Genomic DNA, 13,187 nt, shown 5'->3' with positions numbered 1-13,187 from the left:
CACAGACTGAGCACATCCTTGTAATCAGCACACCAATGAAGAAACAGAAAAATTACTAGCACGGCAGAAGCCCCCTCGTGCTGACTTAGTGAGTTGCAATTTGCATTTCTCTTACTTTGAGCAAGGGTAAGCTTCCTTTCATATATTTAAAGGCCATTTGTATGTTTTTCTGTGGAACTTTCTGTTTCAATATTTTGCCAACTATTTTCCTACCAAATAGACTTCAGCATGATTTATAGGAAACCCACAAAGTTTTCAGGAGAATTGTGGTAGCAGAAAATAACATCAACTGGGACAGAAAAGCATAGAAATGTTATAAAATAAAGAGACCCCTTTGGACCCACAAACTTCTGTACACAAAAAGCAGGATGGGAAAACCACTGAGCTGCAAACATGGGTTACACTTTACTCCCAGGGAGGAATGAAGAGCCTGGAGGGCAGAGTCAAGAGCTGTCAGGAATTGTTCCTAGAGTCATAGGCCTGACGCCTAACCAAGAACCTGGCAGCACGTGCAAGACTGGATTTTAGAATTGCTGTGCTTCTCCTGTTACTGCCTTTTGAGTGGGAGCATCTATAGCGGTTATCCTATGCTGTCTCACTATTGTAGGCTGCACATGCAGAGGGCAGGTAAGTCCTCTCTAGCTTGCAAGACTTCAGATTGAGAGGAATATTACACAACGAGCTGTATGTGAAGAAATGCACTTGAGACGCCTCAGCTGTACATAAGCTTGATTTAAATAACTTGATCCTGAACCTCAAGCCTGAGCCTGGTACCTTAATGCGCAAGATCTGGGGGTCTTCTGAGAAGGGATGGATGCATTTTGCATATGGAAGGGATGCAGATGACAGTAGCCAGAGGACAAACTGTAGCATATTGTATTTTCCAAAAATGGCCATGACAACACTCCTGACCCCCACATGCTCTTTCAGAACTTTTCAGCTCTTCCATCAAGAGGTGGAGTCTATGTCTCCTCCACTTGATCTTGGGTGGGACTTGATGACTGTCTCAATGAATAGACTATGGAAGAAGTGACAAAGGATGACTTCCAAGGCAAAGTCATTATAGGCAATATAATTTCCTCCTGTCTCTCTCTCTCAGGACACTAGCTTTTGGAGCCCTGCACCACATGTAAGAAGTCTGAGGCTGCCATGCTATGAGGAAGCACAAACTTCTTTGGTCAAAAGCAGAGACCGTGTGAAGAGAGAAGCACCTGGCCAGTCCCCAGATGCTCCACACACAGCTAACCCCACTGCTGCCACCCTCAGACTGACCACACCAGCCACTATCAACCAGAGCTACTCAGCTGAGCCAACCCGAACTCCTGATCCACAAAATCCACGAGAAACACTACACAAGAGCCCTTGTTTTCAGACACGAAGTTTTGGGCACTAGATAGCTGGAACAGGTCTTGATCCCCGCTCACAAAGTAAGAAAAAATCTAATTCTCTACTAAATTTAAACTAAACTAAAACAAAACGGAACACCCTCAGGAATGGTGGCTGAAAAACAGCTCAAATTTTAGAAATTCATTCTGGAGCACAAGAGATGTTGGTTAATTTAATACACATCACCTGTAATTTAAAGCCATCTGACTGCCTTACGCTCCAATTTACAACGATGGGACTTAATGCCTGAATTTTCTAGTCAACACTTATTTACTTGATATGAGATTTCAATTGTTCCCATAAAATTAAGCTAGGTTTTAAAAAAATCTAGTCAGTACAAATTAGGATAACCAATAATAAGAACAACATTATCAAAAGCAAACATACCCTAGGAACAAAACTGGAACTACTGTTCTCAGAGATTCATCAGTTTTTATAAGCTTTGCTCTGAATGGAAATATTAAAGAAGTCAGTGGATAGAAATTATTCTGTGAATCAAAAAATATCCATTTTAAGCATAACTAGCCAAATTTACCTTTAAAAAGTTGGGACTTGATAGAAGCTTTGAAAGCCCTTATCTCTATCATTTGATTTGCCAAGAGCCAAAACACAGTCACTGGATATTTTTTCCAATACTTTTATTCTATCATATTTAAAATAGCATCAACTCTTACCTTGACTGAAGTAGTAAGCAACAATAAAAATGTTGGGTTATATACTTTTGATACAGAGGAGATATATATCTGAGCTGCCTTATGAGCATAGAAATGGCATTAAATTACTGAGGCATTAGATGTCACTGCTGCTGTAATTCAATTATTCAAATAAAAGTGTTTACTCCTCTAGACGGTTAATGTGTTTTTCTTCTGAAAGCTTTTGGAGTCTCAGCACATTTCATCATATTTAATGGGTGTTGTTTTTATTTTTAATTTTAACAGAAAATTAGGATGTGACTTGACTTGCTTTAGTTAAGACTGAGAAATCATAGGTTCTAGGGACTGCCAAATTTCACACCTAGGCAAGATGCATAAGAGCTGAAGACCGCTTTTATAAAGCTTCGCCCGCCCCCAAGGTGAGCTGTAATGAGACTGAACGTGAAGAAGATTGGATGCAGGTGTGTGTGGGGGCTTCCCCTCCACTGCCCTCACCTGCCGTGGGGAAGGGGAGAGGATGCTTCAGCCCAACCGCAAGCCAGGTGGGAGAGGGGCTCCAGCAGAACCACGTGGAGAGCTTGGCGCCAGCGCAAAGGTGCCGAGATGGTGTCGCTGGGTCGGCCTGAGCAGAAGAGATGCCTGCAGCGCCGCGCCTCCCCCCACCTGCGGGCACAGGTGCGCCTTCCTCCCGCGGGTCGGGATGCCCGGAGATGGTAGTGGACGGTGTCATGGACAAAAAGGGTGTTTGCCTTCCTCCAGGCGCAGGCCTATGGCACCCCAGCAGAACCAAACTGGAGGAGGACCTCCATCAAGGGGCCAAGGGTTAAAAGAGGTTGAAAACGACCAGCCAGGCGAGTCAAGGTCCTCTTCACCAGAATTCAGTGGGAAGTACCCAGAGCGGATTCTTTTAAACAGCATGGACGCTCCCTCATCCCGCACAAAAGGCCTCAGCTGTAGGAACCCACACACTCAGAGAGCACCCACACACATGAGCTTGGAGCTGGACCACGGGAGCTTACATGCGCCTCACCCCCCCTTCCTGGGTGGGCCACACCAGTTTCTCCGGGTGTCAGGTGGGGCCCCAGCAGGAGAGCAAGATGAGATCGGGGATCGGAAGCGCACTCATCTGCCTTTATGTTTGCTGCAAAAATATATTTCAGAACATTCTGGACACAAGACATCTTGAGAAACATTTACTTGTCGTGCCTTTTTAAAGCATGGACTCACACTAGTGGTGAATTTACTAACCTCAGTTGTATGAAGACACGTCTCCCCTCTTCCTCCAGTTGCTGTACAAGTGACACTATTAACCTCAGTTGTATGAAGACACGTCTCCGTCTTCCTCCAGTTGCTGTACAAGTGACACTATTAACCTCAGTTGTATGAAGACACGTCTCCCTCTTCCTCCAGTTGCTGTACAAGTGACACTATTAACCTCAGTTGTATGAAGACACGTCTCCATCTTCCTCCAGTTGCTGTACAAGTGACACTATTAACCTCAGTTGTATGAAGACACGTCTCCCTCTTCCTCCAGTTGCTGTACAAGTGACACTATTAACCTCAGTCGTATGAAGACACGTCTCCCCTCTTCCTCCAGTTGCTGTACAAGTGACACGTCATTGGAAATTTCTCTGAAAACTGCCTGAAGTAGAGTCTTGAACATATAGTGGAAGTTTGGAGACATCCTTTGACCTGTAATTCCTCTTCTAGCAATTGATCTTAAATAATTAAAAAGATGTACAAAACATTAGCTGCAAGGATGCTCACTGCAGCATTGTTTATAGTGCTAAAAATTGGAAACATCCTCAGTTTTCAATAACAGATTGAACAATATTTCAGTTCAATAAACATGGCACATTCATACAAAGGAATACTGTTCCATTACGTAAAATGATGATGTAGATCATTGTTTCTTGACCTTTTTCCAATATTGTCCCTGTAAGGAGCCTTTTTAGACTTTTTTATCCTAATATCTTAATAGTTTCTCACCCACCTCCTTCCCCCATGAAAGTTTTTCTTTTCTTTTTTTTTTTGGCGGGGGTGGGGGGCATGCCATGCAGCTTGTGGAGATCTTAGATCCCTGACCAGGGATCGAACCCCTGACCCCTGCAGTGGAAGCTCGGAGTTCTAACCACTGGACCACCAGGGAAGTCCCAGCCCCCATGAAATTTTAATACCACGATGTACATCTGTTTATATACTGTGGTCCTTTGAAGGGTCACAAAACATTGTAATATCTAAGATTTTTTTCACCCCGAAGAGCCAGTATTTTCCAACTTGAGGGCTCATTCTCAAACTCATTGAGAAAGCATGTTGTTGATGGATATGTATTGACGTGGAAAAATGTTTATGATATTTGGGAAAGTAAAAAAAAAAAAAGGTTGTATGATACAATCCACATTTATTTACTTGTAAATAGGTATAGAAAAATATCTAGAAGTTTCTATATAAAGGTATTAATTTTGGTTGTCTCTGGGTGAAAACCAGACCAAATATTTATTAATGTCCTATTATGTGAGGCACTTGTCATGTCATTCACCCCCGATAACTCTGTGAGGGGCTGGGGGCCCACAGTGAGACCAGGGGAGGGTGGCAAGCACGGAGCTTTGTACAACTTGGCATTTAGTAAGTGGTAGCTATTTTATTATGATCTTTATTATTTTTATTATTATCTTATTTTAGAGGTTCTGTTTTTTTTGTTGTTTTTTTAAAAAATTAAGACAGCAGAGGTGAAATGGCACAGGGACCCATAGAGTCAGGCAGCCCAGGTCTGAATCTTTGCCATTGGCTGGGTAGCCTTGTACCAGTCACTTAATCTCTGATGTCCAGCCCCTCACTCACTAAATGATCATGATGACAATAATTATAGCCACCACACAGGCTGGTTGTGAGGATTAAATAAACTAATCCACGCACTATGCTTAGAATAGTGTCTGGTATATAGGGAGCCCTCAATAATGTTGCCTTTTATTCTTACTTAATCTTCACAATGAACCCATGGTGGGGGGATATAATTATCTCAGTTTTACAGGTGAAAGGACTGAGGCTTGGAGAGTTTAGATGATGGAATACGACTGCATTCCATCCCAGGGTGAGGAATCTGGAACCACAAGACAGTGCATGGGGGTCCAGGGGCCAGGTGGAAGGTGGTGATTAAAAGAAGATAAGTTCTCTCCAGTTTCCTATTCATGTCTGTGGTGATGATTGCCCACCTACGTGCACAGCGTGTGTTTTACACACATACATACGACTGCCTTGTGCTTCCGGGCGTCCTTTCTGGGGACCACATGGAGAGATAGGATCAGGGAAGGTGCGTGGCCTGGGCCTGAAGCCTGGCTCCACCAGCGCTAGCTAAGTGGCGCTAAAGTGCACACCCGTCCTCGGATCCAACGTTTCCTTACGGGTCAAAAAGGGGCCATAACATCCACCTCATGAAGTTAGTAAAATTAAATGAAATACAAATAGCTACCATTTAGCACATGCCAGGAATGCATGAGTTACGTTACGTTACACAAATCCCACAGGGGCTCTCAAAGGGCCACCTCCTCTCCCCCGCCTTCCCTTTCCCTGTTCTTTCCTGAGGCTGATCCAGGAGATGTCTCGTTCATTCTCTGTCCACCCAACAGGCCCTCAGCGAGCTGCTTCCTGGTCCCGGCACCTGCCAGCTCTGGGAGGTGAGAGGAAAAACATCACCCCAGCTCTGGAGTGGCACTCGGACTGGTTAGAGGACAGTCCCATAAAGGTGTCACCGGAGTACAGTGTGATGCAGCGCCCCAAGGGACAGGCATATGACATTTAAAAAGGCTCAATAACATTTCATTTCAAGCTGCAAACCCTCCGTGATTAAGCCTTTCCTTGTTCTGCATCCGCTGCCAGAGAACACCGTCTCGGAGATTCATAACTGGCACCAAGGCACCTACCTCACTTTCTAGTAACCTCCTCTCACATCAGATAGTGGTTTCTCTTCCTTCAGACCTCTCTGTTGCAGAGACAGCAAACTGCGTCATGTTCCCGAGCAAGTGACCTCTTTTCCCAACTTTGAAACCTCTCTCAAGGGCTTAGGTTAAAGGAACCCAGAACTCAGCCCTTAGAAGAAGGCTGAGGAGTGTCCCACTACATCTCTGTACATCTCTAATACTTAATCACATGCTCCCAGGGTGAATTAAAGGGATGACAACTCTCATAGTTAAGATCTAGTTGGGTAAAAAGAAAAGATGTTTATAATCGAAGCCCTAAAACAATGGGGAGGGTTCTCTTTCCCACAGAAATTCCTTGGAATGATGTAGAAAGAATACCTCCTAAAAATGAAGAAATGCACAAGGTAACTTTCTCAAGATCCATCTCCTCCAATTAGGGGGGAGCAAAGAGTTCAGTTCATACAACAAACATCGACGAAGCCCCTGGGGTACATCAGTAAACAAAACAGTCAAAACCCCTGCCCTGGGTCGGTTACATTCTACTTAGTGGAGGCAGACAATCGTGGTAATAATGCACAGAGCCTGTCTTAGAATGTAATAATTGCTCCTAAAAAACAGAGCTACTTAGCAAATAGAGCTCGCCAGGGGTGACGGGGACAGGAGACTGCAACTGAAAGCGGGCTGGTCAGGGTGGGCATCGCAGGGGGGTGAAGAGTTGAAGGAGGGGAGGGAGCATCAGGTCCCGGGCAGGCGAGGCCGAGGCGGCGTGAAAGCCCCGGGGCCGGAGCGTGCCTGGCGCATTTGGAGAGCCGAAAGGAGCCCAGCCCGGGAGCCAGTGTGGCAGGAACTACGCCGGCTGGGAGGACAGCCGATGTAGGGACTTGGACGCGGCTCACCGGCAGGACTTTGGTTTTCACTCCAGGTGAGACTGGGGGCCCTTGGAGGGTTTGGGTGGCAGCACAGTGTGATCTGACTTTTGCTTCAAAGGGGCCACCCAGCCTGCCAGGTGGAAAGTATACGGGGAGGGGGCTTGTGAGGGAGCAGAGAGCAGTTCCTGCAACGGTCCAGGTGGGAAATTATGGCGCTTGGACCCAGTAGTCAGATTCTGGGTTTTTTGAAGACACAGCTGACTAGACTTCCTGGAAAATGGAATATGGGGGGATGGGGTGAGAAAAAAAGAAGAATCAAGAATGACTCAGATTCTTAGAAGGATGGAGAAAGATGGTAGATGGGGAAGATTTAAGGGGAGAGTTTGGAACATGTCGTGTGAGAATCCATTAGACACGATGAGGACTTTGAGCTGCATCAGCGGAGCTAAAACAGAGCCCATTCCCTCCCGTGGCTCCCGGTCGGGCCGCAGGTGAATCTGCACTGAGTTTGGAAGGTGCAGATTAGGCAGCGTCTAAGGTCAGGCCAGGACCTGCCTGCACTGTGGCCGAAGCACTGGCCACCGCGCTGCCAGGGCGGGTAGCAGATCCTGCAGCCTCCCTAGCCCCACCCCTCCCCAGCTCTGCTGACCCCGGGGCCGGGGTGCAGGCCGGCGTGTGGTCCAGGTCAGAGGCAGTGAGAGGCAGAGGTGGCCCCAGTCGTCCGGCTCCCTCCCACTTCAGGTCCAGCTCTTCCTCCCAACTGCAGGTACAGCTGACCTACGGCACCTGCAGGCCCCCAGGGGCAGAGTCAACAGATCTTCACAGACCCTTCGGCAGCTCCACCACTGCAGAAATTCTAATCCCTGTAATGAATTCCCCCCCCCCCCCCATTTCCTATCACTCAGAGTGGTCCTGCCCTTCTGATTAGACTCTGCTACAGCATCCAAGTGAGATGCTGGGTAGGTGTTGGCCGTAAGTCTCAAGGTCAAGGTCCCAGCTGGATGTGTAAATCTGGGAGTTGTCGTCATATGACTGGTATTTGAAGCCCTGAGACTGGATTGGATCACCCAAAGAGAGAGCATTCCAATAGGAGACGAGTCCAAGGCCCAGGACCCTGGGAGCTCCACAGTAAAAACGTCGGAGGGGAAACAGCCAAGGAGACTGAGAGCTACCAGTGAGATAGAAGGAAAACCAGAAGAGCACACGCAGTTCAAGGTGAAGGAAGAAAGAATGTCAGGAGGAGATCGAGATCGACCGTGTCAGGTAAGATGAGGACTGAGAGGTGACTGCTGTGCTTGAAGTTATTATTATTGACACTTTCCAGAGGGGTTTGCTGAAGTGGAGTGAGTAAAATCTGATTACAGCAGGTTCAAGAGGAAACAGGGTGAGAAAAATTGGAGAACACTCTTGAGACATTTCTTTCTGAAGGAGAGCAGAGAAATAATGAGGAAAAAATGACGTCAATAAAAAGTTGCTGTTTTTTTAAAGTTGGGAGAAACAAAACCTATTTGCTTTTTGGTGAGAATGACCCAGTAGAGAAGGGGCCCGATTGCTGGGGGAGTGTCCTTGAGAAGTGATGCTGATAGGGTCTAGTTCACAGGGAGGGTCCCTGGCCGCAGAAGCCTGGACGCCCCGTGAAGGGGCAGGAACATGGGGTCACATGCTTCCTGATTGGACGCGTGTCAGGAGTTTGGAAGCTCTCTTCCAATGACCTCAGTTTTCTCAGTGAGTAGAAAACAAAGCCATCAGCTGAGACAGAGCACAGGGAAAAGGTGTTGGGGGTTTTAGGAGAAGAAAAGACGTGAAATATTTCTCTAGGCGAGCAGGAGAGCACACAGACTAGGGAAATATAGGATGTTCTCAAGGCAGCATCGGGGCCCACTTGGGGACGGTGGTCGTGAATGTCACGTGTAGTGTGAGTGTGCGTGAGCCACTCTCAGCTGCGCAGACACAATACAGAGAGAACGAGGGCAGGGTCAGGCAGGTTTGTTGAATGAGAAGGATGAAAAAGACAAAAACAAGGGGGGATGAGGGTGTGCACAAGAGAGTGATTGTAACAATTGGCCATTTAACTGGGCAAAGAGGGAAGAAAGGGGGTGAGGGACAGGGAACAGGTGACAGAGTTGACGGAATGAAGGTCCCACTGGGGTCAAAGGATTGTTGGGCTCAAGGTGCTGTATGAGTAACTGAAAAGACAGGGGATGGAGGCAGGAAGTGGGAGGCATGAGATGAAGGTCATGGGAGGTAAGGACGTGGAAGTGAGTGGCTGACGGTGGGTGGAGGGCAAGATTATAGGGAACAAGAATGAAAGGACCTGAAGACCAGGGTACTGCAAGGATCACAGATGTGTACGTTGAAATCAACAAGAATTAATATGAGAAAAGTGTTGAAAAGAGTGATAGTGATTCGGGAACTAAAATGATCCAGAAATGAGGGGACTTGACTATTGTGATCCCCTTCCACCCACTCACGGGTGAGGGAGGGGTCCCTGTCTGAATAGCATGGGACACAGGACGCTCAACACGGGACAGAGGAGAGGGCAGCGGTTCACCAGCCACACACACTCACAGCTGGGGAAGGAGGGCACCGCCTGCCATGCAGGGTCTCATGGGGGCTGCTCTCGAGATTACAGTGAACCAGGGAAGCCTGGGGGCAGGCTTTGTAGTAACAAGAGGGCGTGGTGCCCCTGCGCCCCGTGGGAGGGGCTGATTGGCTTGTTTGGGTAATTTTTCAGGGAAGTGAACTTGTTAGCTTGAGGACCACGTGGGGCGCAGCTGACCCAACTGACAGGAAGCCTTTCCCACTGGGGTGGGAGGCATATCCGGCAAGAGCAGGGCAACGCAGGATCAGCCCTTTGGGGCCTGTGAGGCTCCAAGGTGTCAAGGCGGCATTTGAAGTTTTAGGTTTTACGGTACACTTGACCCCAGCTGATGACTCTGACAATGAGAGGGAGTGGGGGGCAGAGTCTGATGAGATGGGGTTTAAGGCTGGGAGATGTCAGGACAGGGGGAAAGGGTGTGGAAGGAGCAATGGGGGCCGAGAGGACATCGACCCACTGCTACCTGAGGAGCTGCAGGGTCCTCCGGGGAGACTTGGGTTCAGTTAGGCAGTGAGGGGACCATCCAGAAAGGAAAGCTGAGGGATAGGGAGAAATAAGCTGATGGCTTGCAGCGAGTTGCAGAGGCACTGTGGAAGGTTCCAGGACTTGGGGAGGACTGAGAGACAGGGGAAGAGGGGCTCTGCAGAACCACATGGTAAATAGAGTCCAGGAGGGGACTAGGGCCCTGTGGGCTGGGCTCCTCGTGGTGACAGACGTAAACAAGGGAAAAGGAACAATGAGATTAGTCATGACAGCCTCAAGGCACAGCTGACCACTCAATGGGCAGGTTCTGGCCAGGCTCTGCCATGATTAGTTATGGAATCGTGGATTCATCTCTGGGCTTCACTTTCCATGTGAGTGAAATGAGGGACATGGAATAGAAGATTTCTTGGGGTAACTTTTAGTCCATAATATGAGATTTTATCCAGTTTGCCCAAGTGCTGCAGCGCCTGTAGGCTACCGTGGCCCTGCCCCGCTCACCCAGCCTCAGTGCACAGGCTCTGTGAGCAGAACCAGTTCAGGGTCATTTCTCACGATTCCCTCCTTTCCACCAGCCCCACTGTGCTCTGAACTCGTCACCAACTTTACTCCTGTCCTCGCCCTGGTCCCCGGAGCCATGCACCTCTCGTCCTTGCTGTGCTCTTAACGCTCAGCGTTCTGGCTCTCCACGTGCGTCTCCAGCTCACCCCTCCTGGATGGAGGTCAGAGCCGCCTCAGTGAGCCTTGCCTCCTTCCACGGTCAGGACCCTCTCTACCACCGCTTGGGCAAGACTAACCCAGTTACAGGGTTCTCAGATTTCTCTGGATGACCCATACTTGTTTACACAGGGCAAGAAACATTTTCTGCTCTCTCTCCTGCACAGACACTGCACACAAAGCACAAGGGTCTTGGACTGGGCCTGCTCTTCACCTAAATATCCTGAGATGCCGGAGCAGTAGAAGTCCATTTTCCAAGGCAGCGTAGTTCAAAGACACGTCTCTCCTCCACCTGTGTGAGTCCTTCCCCTCAAACACGCTACTCATGCAGAGGAGTGGTTCTTCCACCAGCAATTCTGCACAAGTTGCAGGGGGGTCATAGGCCTTCTTAGGTCCACCTCTTAGAATCCCATAGATCCCCTTAGGGTTTCTTAACTTGGCCAGGATCCCTTCCTGGGAATTTTATTTCCTCCTTTTCAAAGACAGAGAGAGAGAGAGCATCCAGAAAGGAGATGGAAGGCTCCACCTCCCCTCATCTCAGGGAAGAGAAATTCCCGGGACAGAGAGTGGAAAAATCCCATCTCCTGACAAACACTCCTTCCTGGGAAACTTGTCTTTTCAGTTCATATCCACAAAGGCGCCTCCACCGCCCCCTGGACAGCCTCCCCTCCCCCGGCACTTGTCCTTGAAATCTCAATCCTCTGCTCGTATCCTGCCCGTGTATCTAATTGTGATTCTGGAATTAGGCTGAAATGTAGTCTACATTCTCATTTTCTAACACACTCATACTTAATCATTGTTATTAGTGACACATTCTAATATTTATTCTTCTGAGGAACATATAGGTTAACACGAGTGGCACACCTTCTAATCTTTTTTTCTAATTATTTATAAACTATGCATTTTGTGTAGTCATCGGCTGTCTTTCTCTAAAGGGAGCGCTGACATTTCCCATGGTTGGCAACTGCTCTGCACAGCAGCTGGTTATCTGATATGTCTGGTTAACAAGTTCCTCTTTGACATTTAATAAACTGCAGTGATTTCACATTTAGGTATTTCCCCACTTGCTTGATGAGGGCAAAAGCACCATATAAAGGCCATCTTAGTAGGTGTGATTGCAAAAATAGCGGCAATTTTTATGGATAAGCAGAACCAAAAAGTTACCTTTTCTACCTCTGTTTTTTTGAAGTTTAAATCTTCAGCTTTTCTTTGGAAATACACGATCTTATTCTAACGTTTTTACTGTTTACAGGTTTTCTTCGTAATGTATTTGCCATCAACTGCTTTGGTTATGGTTTTGTCTCTTTAACACTAAAGATATTATTAAATAAAGGGCAAAAAGCAAAGTTTTTGTTTTTGTTTTTTTATAGAACTATAGCTCTTTAAATCAGAATAGACTTGAGTTTTCCAATAAAATCTTCCGTCAGTGAATGTTCAGTGAGAACTCTACACATCCAGCCAGTTGACTTTCAGAATATATTGAAGGAAAGCATAATTCAAGGTCATCAGCCTGCCTAGATCCTCAAACACCAAGTCTCTGGCAATTTGACTTTATGCTAGAATAGCTTTAGATGGTAAAACCAAGAATATTTTTCTGACTCTTCTTCCTCCAAAGGAAAACATATCCCAAAGCAGCCCAGCAAAATACTCCAAATCACATCTCCCACCATGTCAGAATTCTTATTTTAACACAGTCACAGTTATAGAAAGTATAAAACTTTTCAAAGACCCAAGCATTTCTTCCTAAAATATATTCTTGCTGGTGTTTTGCTTCACACGAAAGTTTCAATCCTAAGCAGTGACTTACCAGGCTTGCATCTGGCCAGGTCCTTGGAGAGGCTCCTCTTTGTTTTGAGGTTGTGTCTGACACAAAATATAAAATTCGGTCACTTCCGCTGCCTGGTATTAGTGACTTGGTTTATCCCAATGGACTGACTCCATGACAGGGTGAAATCCAATCCCTTCTCTCTGCAAATCTTCAAATTATTTTCTTCCTCATTCTCCTCTTCTACACCGTAGGCCACGACGAAAACCGCACAATCTTGGTTTACTTGTCAAGGAAAAGGTGTCAAACGTACATGTGCCAAGCCAAGTAGGAATCATCGATCGCAAAAGGATGTAGAAGGTTCTTCAGATAGATTAGTCACCCCATTAGCTCTCTGCTTTTGTAAATATTTGTCAAAGGAGTAAGTTTTTTCAAAGCGGGAGTGATATCCAAGTGCCGACAGAGAAGGAGACAGGGATTCTACATCAGCAGGAGGGAAATCAGACCCTGTGGCTCGGACAGTTAATCCAGCAACAGGAAGCGCACTGGTTTAGCTAACGCTGGAGAAACAGTGGCCTCTTACGGAGCCAGCTGTCACACTGAATACACACGGTGTGGTGACTGGTAGCTTATCGTGCCAGTCATTCAAAGGGAAATACGGGATGAGAGGGCTACAGCCGTAAAGCCATCTCAGGCCTAATTATTTCATTTTTATGAATAAAGTCCAAAAGTTCCATAATGTTCTTTTCCTCATCCTTCCTTCCCAGCGTGTTACCTTCCTCCTCGGAGACATTTTAAAGA

At 47.0% G+C, this 13,187-nt stretch overlaps 1 long non-coding RNA gene across 3 annotated transcripts in view; it reads right to left on the bottom strand.

Moving 5' to 3' along the window:
* Positions 1–12,912, bottom strand: part of LOC103012790 (uncharacterized) — a 109,525-nt gene extending 96,613 nt beyond the window's left edge. For all 3 annotated transcript variants that reach the window (XR_009006558.1, XR_009006560.1, XR_009006559.1), the window contains exons 1-2: positions 12,429–12,912; positions 3,288–3,757 (exon numbers count right to left, since the gene is read on the bottom strand). This is a non-coding gene — a long non-coding RNA (uncharacterized LOC103012790). The remainder of the gene's footprint in view (positions 1–3,287; positions 3,758–12,428) is intronic.
* Positions 12,913–13,187: the final 275 nt, after the last annotated feature.

This window comes from Balaenoptera acutorostrata, chromosome 21 (assembly GCF_949987535.1).
Source record: "Balaenoptera acutorostrata chromosome 21, mBalAcu1.1, whole genome shotgun sequence".
In the NCBI taxonomy this organism is placed as follows: Eukaryota; Metazoa; Chordata; class Mammalia; order Artiodactyla; family Balaenopteridae; genus Balaenoptera; species Balaenoptera acutorostrata.
The sequence above is the reverse complement of the archived record's forward strand: the minus strand, read 5'-3'. Positions and strand labels throughout refer to the sequence as shown.